A 10,664-nucleotide genomic window follows, 5' to 3' on the forward strand; every position below is an offset into this window, starting at 1 on the left:
TAAGGGTGTATTTTTTCTGTGTTCTGACTACTTTTTTTAATGTTTCTTTATTTATTTTTGAGAGAGAGAGAGAGGGAGAGAGGGAAAGTGTGTGTGTGAGCAGGGAAGGGGCAGAGAGAGAGGGAGACAGAGAATCCCAAGCAGGCTGCCAGCTGCCAGCACAGAACCTGATGCGGGGCTCAGACTTATGAACCACGAGATGGTGACCTGAGCCCAAGTCGGATGCTTAACCGACTGAGCCACCCGGGTGTTCCCTGAATTTTAATGGATTCCAAATTAGTAAGCATGCATCAAACAAACTTTTTGGGTAGTTTGATTATAACATTATATTCTAGACATACAGTTTCCATCTCAGGTAACATGATATCTGCTCAGGCGGATACGCTCGCTTGGCACCTTTAAAAACGTACAAGCCCTCAGAGTTCAGGATGTTAAAGGAAGACCGGAAAGAGAGACGTTTCTGCAGTGAAGGTAAACGACAAGTCACGGTAAATTAAGGACATAAAAATGCAGGTGAGCCATTAAAATGATCACTGGTCTGATTACAACAGCTACTGAGCTTAAAGTGTAGCAGATGTGATGAAACGACGAGGAAATGACTTGAAAGAGCCTATGAATGTTGAAAACACAAAGTCAATCATGAAACAGCTTAAGTAATTAAATTCCAAGGAAACCCAACGCCTGATCGAAAAATGGGCAAAATACATATGAACAGAAATTTCACAGGACAAGGAATCCAAAAGGCAGCGACCCTGGGGCCATGAGGGGAGGCAGCCCAGAGGAAAAAGCCAGCACCCCGTGGGCAGCAGAGGAGAAAGAGGGGAAGAAACGGCCTAATAAGAGCTCTGGACCATTACCTTAATCAGGGCTGGAACCACTTCCTTCCAGACTTCTAAGTGAGATAATAAACGTCCTTACTGTTCAGGCAGCTTTTAGTTGGTTCTTATGTTACTTGCAGCTGGAAAACATCCCTGATCTACTGGTACTATTTTGAGGCTATTATGAAGACTTCATTGCTGCACTTCTCTGTGACAAGTGATGGATGCAACATAAATACCATCTGGAGGGGACTCGTTCAATAAATTATGGTGCAGCCATACGATGAAATAGCACACATCTAAAAGGATGAGCCAACACAAAAAATTGCATGCATATATATGTTCCATGCATATCAATTTTAAAAACAGGACAAATTAACGTAGGGTTCTACAGGCCAAGACAGTGGGTAGTGACCGGAAGGTGCATGTGGGAATTCGGCGCGGGGGGACAATGGGGGGGGGGTGGGGATCTGGTGGCGTCTGTAAACTAGGTGGTGGGTGCACAGATGTAAAATGACCTTTGTGAAAACCCGATGAGCTGTATCTATATTTCCATTATGTGTGATTTTCTGTATGTGCCTTCGACGCCAATAAAACTTACACGCACAAAGTAATGAGAGCTTTATATATGCTAATAGGGGATGATATCCAAATATGTATGTCCTAAAACAATTTAAAAACTAAGAAGTTGGGGCGCCTGGGCGGCTCAATCAGTTAAGCATCCGACCTCGGCTCAGGTCATGATCTCGCGGTTCGTGAGTTTGAGCCCCGCGTCGGGCTCTGTGCTAACAGCTCAGAGCCTGGAGCCTGCTGCCTATTCTGTGTGTGTGTCTCTCTCTCTCTCTCTCTCTCTCTGCCCCTCCCCCACTCGTACTCTGTCTCTGTCTCTCTCTCAAAAATAAATAAACATTAAAAAATTAAAAACAACTAAGAAGTCAATTATATATTATTATGTATAAATTATAACATTGATGATTGAATTAAAAAAAAAAAACAAATTACATAAGTAAATGCTGGCAAATTCCCCACATAAGTAAATGCAGGCAAGATCTGGCCTTCTCTGCACCAGTTAGCGCCTCCCTGTTCCCCTTCCTGCATGGATATAGGTTAATCCAATGTGATTCCAACAAGCTCATCATCTTTGCCTCACAACCCAGTGGATGCCCAAGACAGACACTATCATTCTCAATTCCTCCCCCTTTCTTAGCGTGCACACATGCTCATCTACCAAAAACATGTAGGTTTTGCCATTTATATGCATCTCAAATCTACCCAGGGCTTTCCACCTCTACCCTAGCCAAGGGCATTATTATTCTCCTGCAGTAATGATAGCCCCACTTCTTGTATCCCATTGTCCCCCATCATTCTTTCCAATTGCATCCGGAATTAGTGGTCAAAAAGGCAAATTTGACTATCTTTCCCAGCTTAAATAACACTGCAATGGTCTCCTCCTGACCTTGGGACAAAGCCCAAACTTTTTGGCATGGAGTCCGAGGCCGCGCTCCCCTCTTCCCTTCACCTGGGAGCAAGCATTCTCCTGCTCTTAATCTGTCCTTCTCTCAGGACTTAATCTGTCCTGAGTTTCCCGCTAAGACCTCCCCCGGCCATCTCCTCTTTCCTTTTCACCAGGTCCTGCGAATCCTTCAGGCACCCCTTCGAGAAGGGCTTTGTGGACGCCTATGCTGAGTTAGGTCCTCCTGCTCTGTCCCCTGAGCACCCGTACGTCCCCTCTCAGAACCGTCACTCATCAGACCTTATTGTAATTAGTTAATATCTGTTTTCCAGATAAACCGTAAGGACTGGGGGTGCAAGGATGGCGTCTGCCCTTGAACCACTGTATTCCCAGGATGCAGCCCCAGGCCTGGCACGCATCAGGAATGCAATGAACATGTTACGTAAGTGAAATCACAAATGGATGATGGGATGAACAAATGTTATTTATTTATTTACTTATTTATTTAAATGTTTATTTATTTTTGAGATGGTACAAATGGGGAAGGGGCAGAGAGAGGGGCGACAGAGGATCCACAGTGGGCTCTTGGCTGACAGCAGTGAGCCTAAGCAGTAGCACTCGAACTCACGAATGGTGAGATCACGACCTGAGCCGAAGTCAGGTGCTCAACCAACTGAGCCACCCAGACGCCCCTGGACAAATACTTTTTAAATTATCCACAGCAGGGTGGTGCTTTGTGGGCACTACCCATGCGAAGTCCTTGGAGGAAAACCTTGAGGTCCTGTACGGCCTAAAGCCCTTTGAATGAATGCACTCTCCCCTCAATTGCCAAATTTTGCCCTTCTATATCAAAGGAAGGCACAGGTCTTGTACAGGTTGCTGGGTTTAGCAACCTAGAGAGTTAATGAGCCTACTTAGAGAGAGAGAGTAGGCAGGTAGTTGTGTTTTGTTTTGTTTTGTTTGTTGAGAAACAAGATGAATGATTTCCGGTCAAAAGAGATAGGAGAAAGTAAAAGAGAAGGAGAATCAAAATTGTGTGCCTCACACATGCCTGGCTGGGCCCCGATTTGGAGCAGCAGAGGGGAGAGCAAGGGTAGTGCTGGAACAAGAAAGAGGGAAGTGAGCGGGAGAGAGGCAGGAGGAAACTCATAATAATCTAAGGAGAATCAGGGCAGGAACCCGGGTGCTCCTGACACCCCAAAGTGTAAACATGGAGGGAGGCAAAGACCAAAGGAGCTGCACACAGAGAACCCTGGCCTACTCTGGAGGCCTGGATTCTCTTTTTTTAAATTTAGTTTTAGAGAGACAGCATAAGTGGGGGAGGGGCAGAGACGGGGGGCGGTGGGGGGGGACGACAGAGGATCCAAAGCAGGCTCTGCACTGACAAGCTGACAGCAGAGAGCCCGACGCGGGGCTCGAACCCACGTACCACGAGTTCATGACCTGAGCTGAAGTTGGACGCTCAACTGACTGAGGCACCCAGGTGCCCCTGGAGGCCTGGATTCTTGATTCAGCCCTGACACGAATTTACAGTGTGGCCTCCTTAGTCGAACCACTTAGGCTCCCTGGCTCTTGGTTTTCCCATTTGCAGGATGAAGGGTTTAATGTAGCCTATGCTTACTAACAGCTCAGAACTTTTGTGAAAGCAGTTGTTCAATGACAACACTTCCCTCCAAAGACAAAATGAAAGAACACTTGGAAGAATTAAACCCTCTCCTGTTAATGATCTTTACTAAGCATTTGGCAATCCTCACCTTGGGTAAATAGTTTCTTTCTTATAAGGCTCTCTAATCTCAGGTATGTTCTTATCTAGTACTAATCTCCCTATGGGATTTTGGTTGTGTTTTCAATCACAATGGCTATTTGTATAATATAAAGTGTCTTTAGGCTTTAGAAAGTTTTTTCACACTGGGCCAGACAAAAGCTCTGACAAAAGCTACATGGAAACCTGCCCAAGGGTACACAGCTCAGAAGGGGAGAGCAAAGGCTGGGGTGTGGGCTCCCTGCACAGACCAGGACTTAGCACTCATGTGGCCAACAGGCCAGTATTTCCACTTTCCTCCGTGCTTCCACAAAAGACGTGCAGACATATTATGGACTTCCAGGTGGGACAGGACGATAGGGTTTGTCAATTCTCAATTCCTTAATCCCGTTTTTATTCCTCAGCATGTTTTGCAAATATTTGAAATGTAAAAACAAAGGCCATCCATTCTCTTTATACAAGCTGTTCCAGAAGTATGCGAAATAATCAATCCTTTCAAATAAAAAGACTTCCTTTTCCCTGTATTTTTTGCCTGAATACACTGCCAGAGCACAAGTCCTGATGTTAGTCATGTATCTCGAATAACCTCAATTCACCACAGTTTATGTACTAAAAATATTTATGTATTCCCTGGTCTTGATGAGCACAATAGCAATCTTTCAAACACCTTGCAGTGGGATGTAACGAAAGCTGAACTGCAGCCCTGAATCATTTCTACTTTTTACATTCAAGTCTGCCTCTCAGTGGGCGTGCTTCAAGAGCAGAGTGACAGGACACTGCATTCCCTCCGAAGGAAGTTAGGAGTGACAACTGATCTGCTTCTTGAGGGAAGAGGCGGCTGCTGACTCTTCTTAGCACCAGGAAGGGGGGGGAGGCCAGTTCCCCATTTAGTTCTGCAGTGGGACAGGAGGCCGGCCAAGGAGCAAGGGGTTGAGAACCACATGTCGAAGACCAGGAAGGGCACTGGGTCTAAGTTCAGGCTCTCAGCTCCACAGCTCTGGAACTTGGGGCCTGAGCATAAACCAACAAAGGGACCGGGCCCAGGGAGAGCAAACACCAGAGGCTGAGGGCAGGGTCCTCTGAGTCAGATTGAGCACGGCGCCTGCCAGCTCACGGCACGCTATGGGGAAGATGGGGAAGTCAGCCCCCTCCATAAAGAACATTAATACAATAGATCCCTCGGGATTTCTTTGCAGATTAGATTCATGGTGCATAAACTACCAGCGAACAGGAGCTGTGCCCTGTTCATGATTGTTTATTGGACACCTGGCATTATGTGTGACACCGAATAGGTATTCGTTGAAAAATTGTTGAATGAGTGAATAAATGAATGGTGAATATAGAAGGCTTAGCACAGAACCTGACTCGTGGTAAATGTTTAATGAAAATCTGTTGATTAAATGGTTTACATAAAGAGCTTGGGACTGGCCAAAGGCACAGCATCCAGGAAATGCCAGGAAACGGTAAATATTAAAAACAACACGGGGCTGATTGGTATAAGAGCTCACCTAATATAAGGAATCCAAATGGGGGCGCCTGGGTGGCTCAGTCGGTTAAGCGTCCGACTTCAGCTCAGGTCATGATCTCACGGTCCGTGAGTTCGAGCCCCGCGGCGGGCTCTGTGCTGAGGCTCAGAGCCTGTGCTCAGAGCCTGGAGCCTGCTTCAGATTCTGTGTCTCCCTCTCTCTCTGACCCTTCCCCGTTCATGCTGTCTCTCTCTGTCTCAAAAATAAATAAACATTAAAAAAAATTAAAAAAAAAAAGGAATCCAAATGGCAGGTGAATGTACTTACTGCAGTCAATGTATTCTCTTCCCGGTAAGGCAGCCAACCTGGGAAAGCAAGATGAGCGAAAATATATAAAAATGAGAACTCTTCTCTTATTCTCAACATTAAATTCGAGAGTGGAAACCATCCCCCACACAGAACTTTGGAGCTGAGGACTGAAACTACCCTCAATAATTTCACGTTAGCATCCCACTGCCCTCTTTAGCACGCCTTTTTATTCCAGAAGACTCTGCTCAGACAAATGGATGGATTGTTCATGACAGGAACTTCCTGAGAGACCCATCAACTCTTCAGGGGAAACCATCAACAGACACTTTGGCACCTTAAGCTTCTTTGAATCCTTCACCTCAAAATCCTCACCAATCTTAGACGGTTGTATCCTGATCCTAAACCAATCCTCACCACGTCAACTTGCGGTGAAAGAACCACCATGAGCCAAAATCCCAATCTTAAATCAGTTTCAACCTTACTTTCCTCCTTCCGGCCACTGCCAAAGCTCTCTGGGCAGGTAATGCACAGTCAGCAATAAACTCAGTGTTATCTTTTTTTTTTTTTTAAGTTTAATTATTTATTTAATTAAGCAATCTCTATACCCAAGGTGGGGCTCAGACTCACAACCCCGAGATCAAGAGTCTCATGCTCCTTGGACTCAACCAGCCAGGCCCCCTAAGCATTATCTTTTCAATTGGTTGTGGTGGTGCTATTCGGGAGGCAGCACTGATCAGTAGAAACATAGAATCTATCTCTACCCTTCTGCGGGAGCCTGTTCTGTCTCTGCCCAGCTCTCTTGTGATTTCTCCACAAAAATTATAGTCCTGTCTCTGGAAATTCACCCAGACTCTCTTCCAGAAACCAAGAGACCATCAGCCCTGAGTCCTTATCAGCTTTATCTGATGGCAGCCCATAAAGCATGATCTAAAATGGCAGAGGCTCAGAAATCTTATGTCCTGGGGCACCTGGGTGGCTCAATTGGTTGAGCGGCTGACTTCGGCTCAGATCATGATCTCATGGCTGGTGAGTTCGAGCTGCCATGTCAGGCTCTCTGCTGACAGCTCAGAGCCTGGAGCCTGCTTCGGATTCTGTGTCTCCCTCTCTCTCTGCCCCTTCCCTGCCCATGCTCTCTTTCTCTCTGTCTCAAAATAAATAAACATTAAAAAACAACAAAAAAAAAAAAACAAAAAAAAAGGAATTCCTATGTTCTTCAAACAGAATCAGGAATTCTCACCATCTTTTGGGAAGAGTCATTCTGTATCTTCTGCCCCTTGGAAACAGAGCTTCTGTAGACATTCATCAATCTGTTCCACATTTGGTACAATTTCCTGAAGTTCGGTAATAGAGGTGAAGGATCTTGACCTTATAGTAATAGAGGAAACGTACAGCTCAGGAAACGTCCACAGGGGTGGATCCTGGGCAGCACAGGGAAATTAAAACATGGGAATAAGTAGGGAGAGAGAATGTGGAATAGGAAAATGAGAACAAAGACCCAAGGCAGAGAAAGGCAATGGAAAGAGACCATCTAGAGAGAAAGAAGGTGTCTGAATGGGTACACCTGCCCAAAAGGACTGGGTGAGTTCCTTCTGATTCATCTAAATGGTCATCAGTTTTTCAACTTGCTCTTTACTGCATGGAAGGGAGCCAAGATCACCCAAAGAAGATTTTTAGAAGTGGGGGAGAAGGGTGTCCCTAAGAATCTAGATAAAGCCGCAAAGTTTGTGAAGTTCCTCTTCCAAACAGGCATGCTTCCCTTCCCTACATCCCTCTCACACTGCCAGAGGCCACTTCCTTTATTCCAAGCCCCCTTAGTGCTCTACCTAACTCAGGAATGCCCCGCCTGGAGAACCTCCACCTGCCTGCAAAATTGCCTGGCCCACTCCGCGTTTCTGTAAACACGTGGTCCCTGTTTAAAAACAAAACCAAACAACAAGAAAACCCTGCTAAGTTTCAGTCATCTTCAAACAATCCTGTCTGCTGAATCCTGTTCTGGGCCCACCAGAATCTTACAGAAACCCTCCTGGACCTATTTGAATCCAAGCTTCCCAGACTCAGTGATGCGGTGCCTGGAAGGAAGGTGACCCTTCCCAAGGAAGAATTTACAATCCTCCTTGTGCACCGCCCAGAGACATGAGCTCACAAGACTGCCTTAGTTGTTGCTTGCCCCTTTTTTGTTTGTATCTAGTCCTTTTGGTGTCCGCTCTGGGACATCAGACCTGGACAACATAGCTCTTTCCAGGCGAGTGGATATATTCAGCTTTCGCAGACACATCGGCGTTTAGAGATCTTTGTTTCTTACCATTTGACATTCCACAGTTTAGTTAAGTGTAAGTGATTACCTGGTTAATGGAATCAATACCAAAATATGAATGACCGATAGGGGTCTTGACATGTCAAAGGTTTTATCAAAGCATATTAGTCTATAATATATCATCGGGGCAAGCAGGAAAGAAAACTCGGTATCTGTGAAATAAGCAGAAAGGAGTAGAGTCCCGCCCCACTGGACTCCTTCCCGCAGATGACCTCCCTGCCTAGCACTGCCCCGGTGCCTCTACGCCGTCCTCATTACCACAGTCATTACCTGGACATACATTGTGATCACATGGGCTACAAGCCAAGACAGAAATTTTGTCTTCCCAGTATCTCTTTCCCTCTCTCCCTGAATCTCTTTCTCTCTCTCTCTCTCTCAAACACATACACATACACAGAGTGGAGGACTCTATAAATATTGGTTAAATGAATAAACAGACACGTGTATTAGAACATGCATACGCCATAATCCGTGACTTGCTAAAGTGAATCAATAACACTTTTACAAATGAAAGCTGGTTTGGAGTGGAGGGGTGATGTCCCTCATTTCCACAAGTTTGAGGGTGAGATATATGTCCCCCCTCCCCCGCCCCCAACCAGGAAACTATAGAACCCTCCTCTTGAGAAATTAGTGTGCTATGGAGAAAAGTCATCAGGAAACGGACATTTGGCTGTGCCTGCCAAAAGAACCTGTTTTGCCACCCAGTCACCCTCTGTTGACAAGCCCTGCCAACGTATCTAGAGCTGCTTCACTCTTTTTTTTTTTTTTAGTTTATTTAAGAGAGAGAGACAGAGAGCGAGAGAGCAGAGGAAGGGCAGAGAGAGGGAGAGACAGAATCCCAAGCAGGTTCCAAGCTGTTATTGCAAAACCCAGTGTGGGGCTTAAACTCACAAACTGGGAGATCATGACCTGAGCCGAGGTCAGGAGTCGGACACTTAACTGACTGAGCCACCCAGGCACCTCTAGAGACACCTCACTCTTAAATATGAACCACATAGCACACACTATCCAACATTGGAAAAAGCTTACAACATGAGAGACAACGCAAGTAAGATAAAGTAAAAACAACAACAACACGTTGAAAGACAACACCCTACATTTAATATTTTCAAAGAGTTAAAAAGAATAATGAGAAAGAACTCTTGGAAGCTGAAAACAACATAGCCTTAAGAGACAAAAACAAAAACTGGGGCGCCTGGGTGGCTCAGTCAGTTAAGCATCCAACTTCAGCTCAGGTCATGATCTTGCAGACTGTGAGTTCGAGCCCCATGTCAGCTCTGTGCTGACAGCTCGGAGCCTGGAACCTGCTTCAGATTCTGTGTCTCCCTCTCTCTCTGCCCCTCCCCTGCTCGTGCTCTGTCTCTCTCTCACTCTGTCAAAAATAAATAAACATTAAAAAAATTAAAACAAAACAAAACAAAACAAAAAACACCAAAAAGAGTTGAAAGATAAAATCCAGAAAGTGAGCGTGGGACAGGTAAACAGAAATGAGGGATGACATATGCTACATGAGCAAAGTTTCAGAGAGAAACCACAGAGAAAATGGGAAAGAGCTACTTCTTGAAGAAATGAGACCAAAAAAAAATTCACAGAACTGAAAAACACAGTAATTCTGATTGAAAATGCATCACTGAACTTAGAAAGGCCCATGACGGGGTTATAATCATGACATTTCAGGACACGGGGGATAAAATGAATCCTAAAACTTTCAGAGTGAGGGAAAAAAACAGGTCATATAGAAAGGAACAATGTTTGGGGGAAGGATCTGAAACAGATAAAAAGATGGAGTGGATAATCAAAGTAGAAATGAATTGCTAACTCACGTCATAGTTTGGAGGTTGAGTCCAGGGCTGGAAGGCCAGCTCAGGAATCCTTAACATCTAGTTTCCAATTCTGAGCTCAAGGGGGCCATTATGTCTACACCCCAGCACAGGAAAGAAGGAAAAGTGAAAGTAGGCTGATTCTTCCCAGGTCACAACCTGAAATGGAAAACACAGTTTCAACTCACACTGTACTGGCCAGAGCCTGGTCCCCTGTCCAGAACCTGGTCCCCTGTCTAGAAAGCACCATAAGGAAGGCTAGGAAGTGTAATCTCCAGTGAGGCTAAAAGTCAGACGTGTCTTTACTAAAGGAAAAAGGAGGAATGGGCCCTGGAGTACAGAAAACACTTCACCAATCAGATTCAGAATTGAACCGTTATTTCTTCAGAACATCACTGGATACCAATCACTGATGGGGCAGTGTCTTCATAATTTGGAAAGAAAATGATCTTTATGCAAGAATGTCACACTAGTTCTATATCAAAGTTAAGGTCAGAAGAAAGGCATTAAAGAGAGAAAAAGAGGGGCGCCTGGGTGGCTCAGTCAGTTAAACGGCTACTCTTGATTTCAGCTCAGGTCATGATCTCAGTTCGTGAGACTGAGCCATACGTTGGGCTCTGTGCTGACAGCATTGGAGACTGCTTGGGATTCTCTCTCTGCTTCTCTTTCTTCCCTCCCCCCCCCCCCCCCCCCCCCCCCCAAAAAACAAAAAAAAAAAAAAA

This window comes from Panthera uncia, chromosome C2 (assembly GCF_023721935.1).
Source record: "Panthera uncia isolate 11264 chromosome C2, Puncia_PCG_1.0, whole genome shotgun sequence".
Lineage (NCBI taxonomy): Eukaryota > Metazoa > Chordata > Mammalia > Carnivora > Felidae > Panthera > Panthera uncia.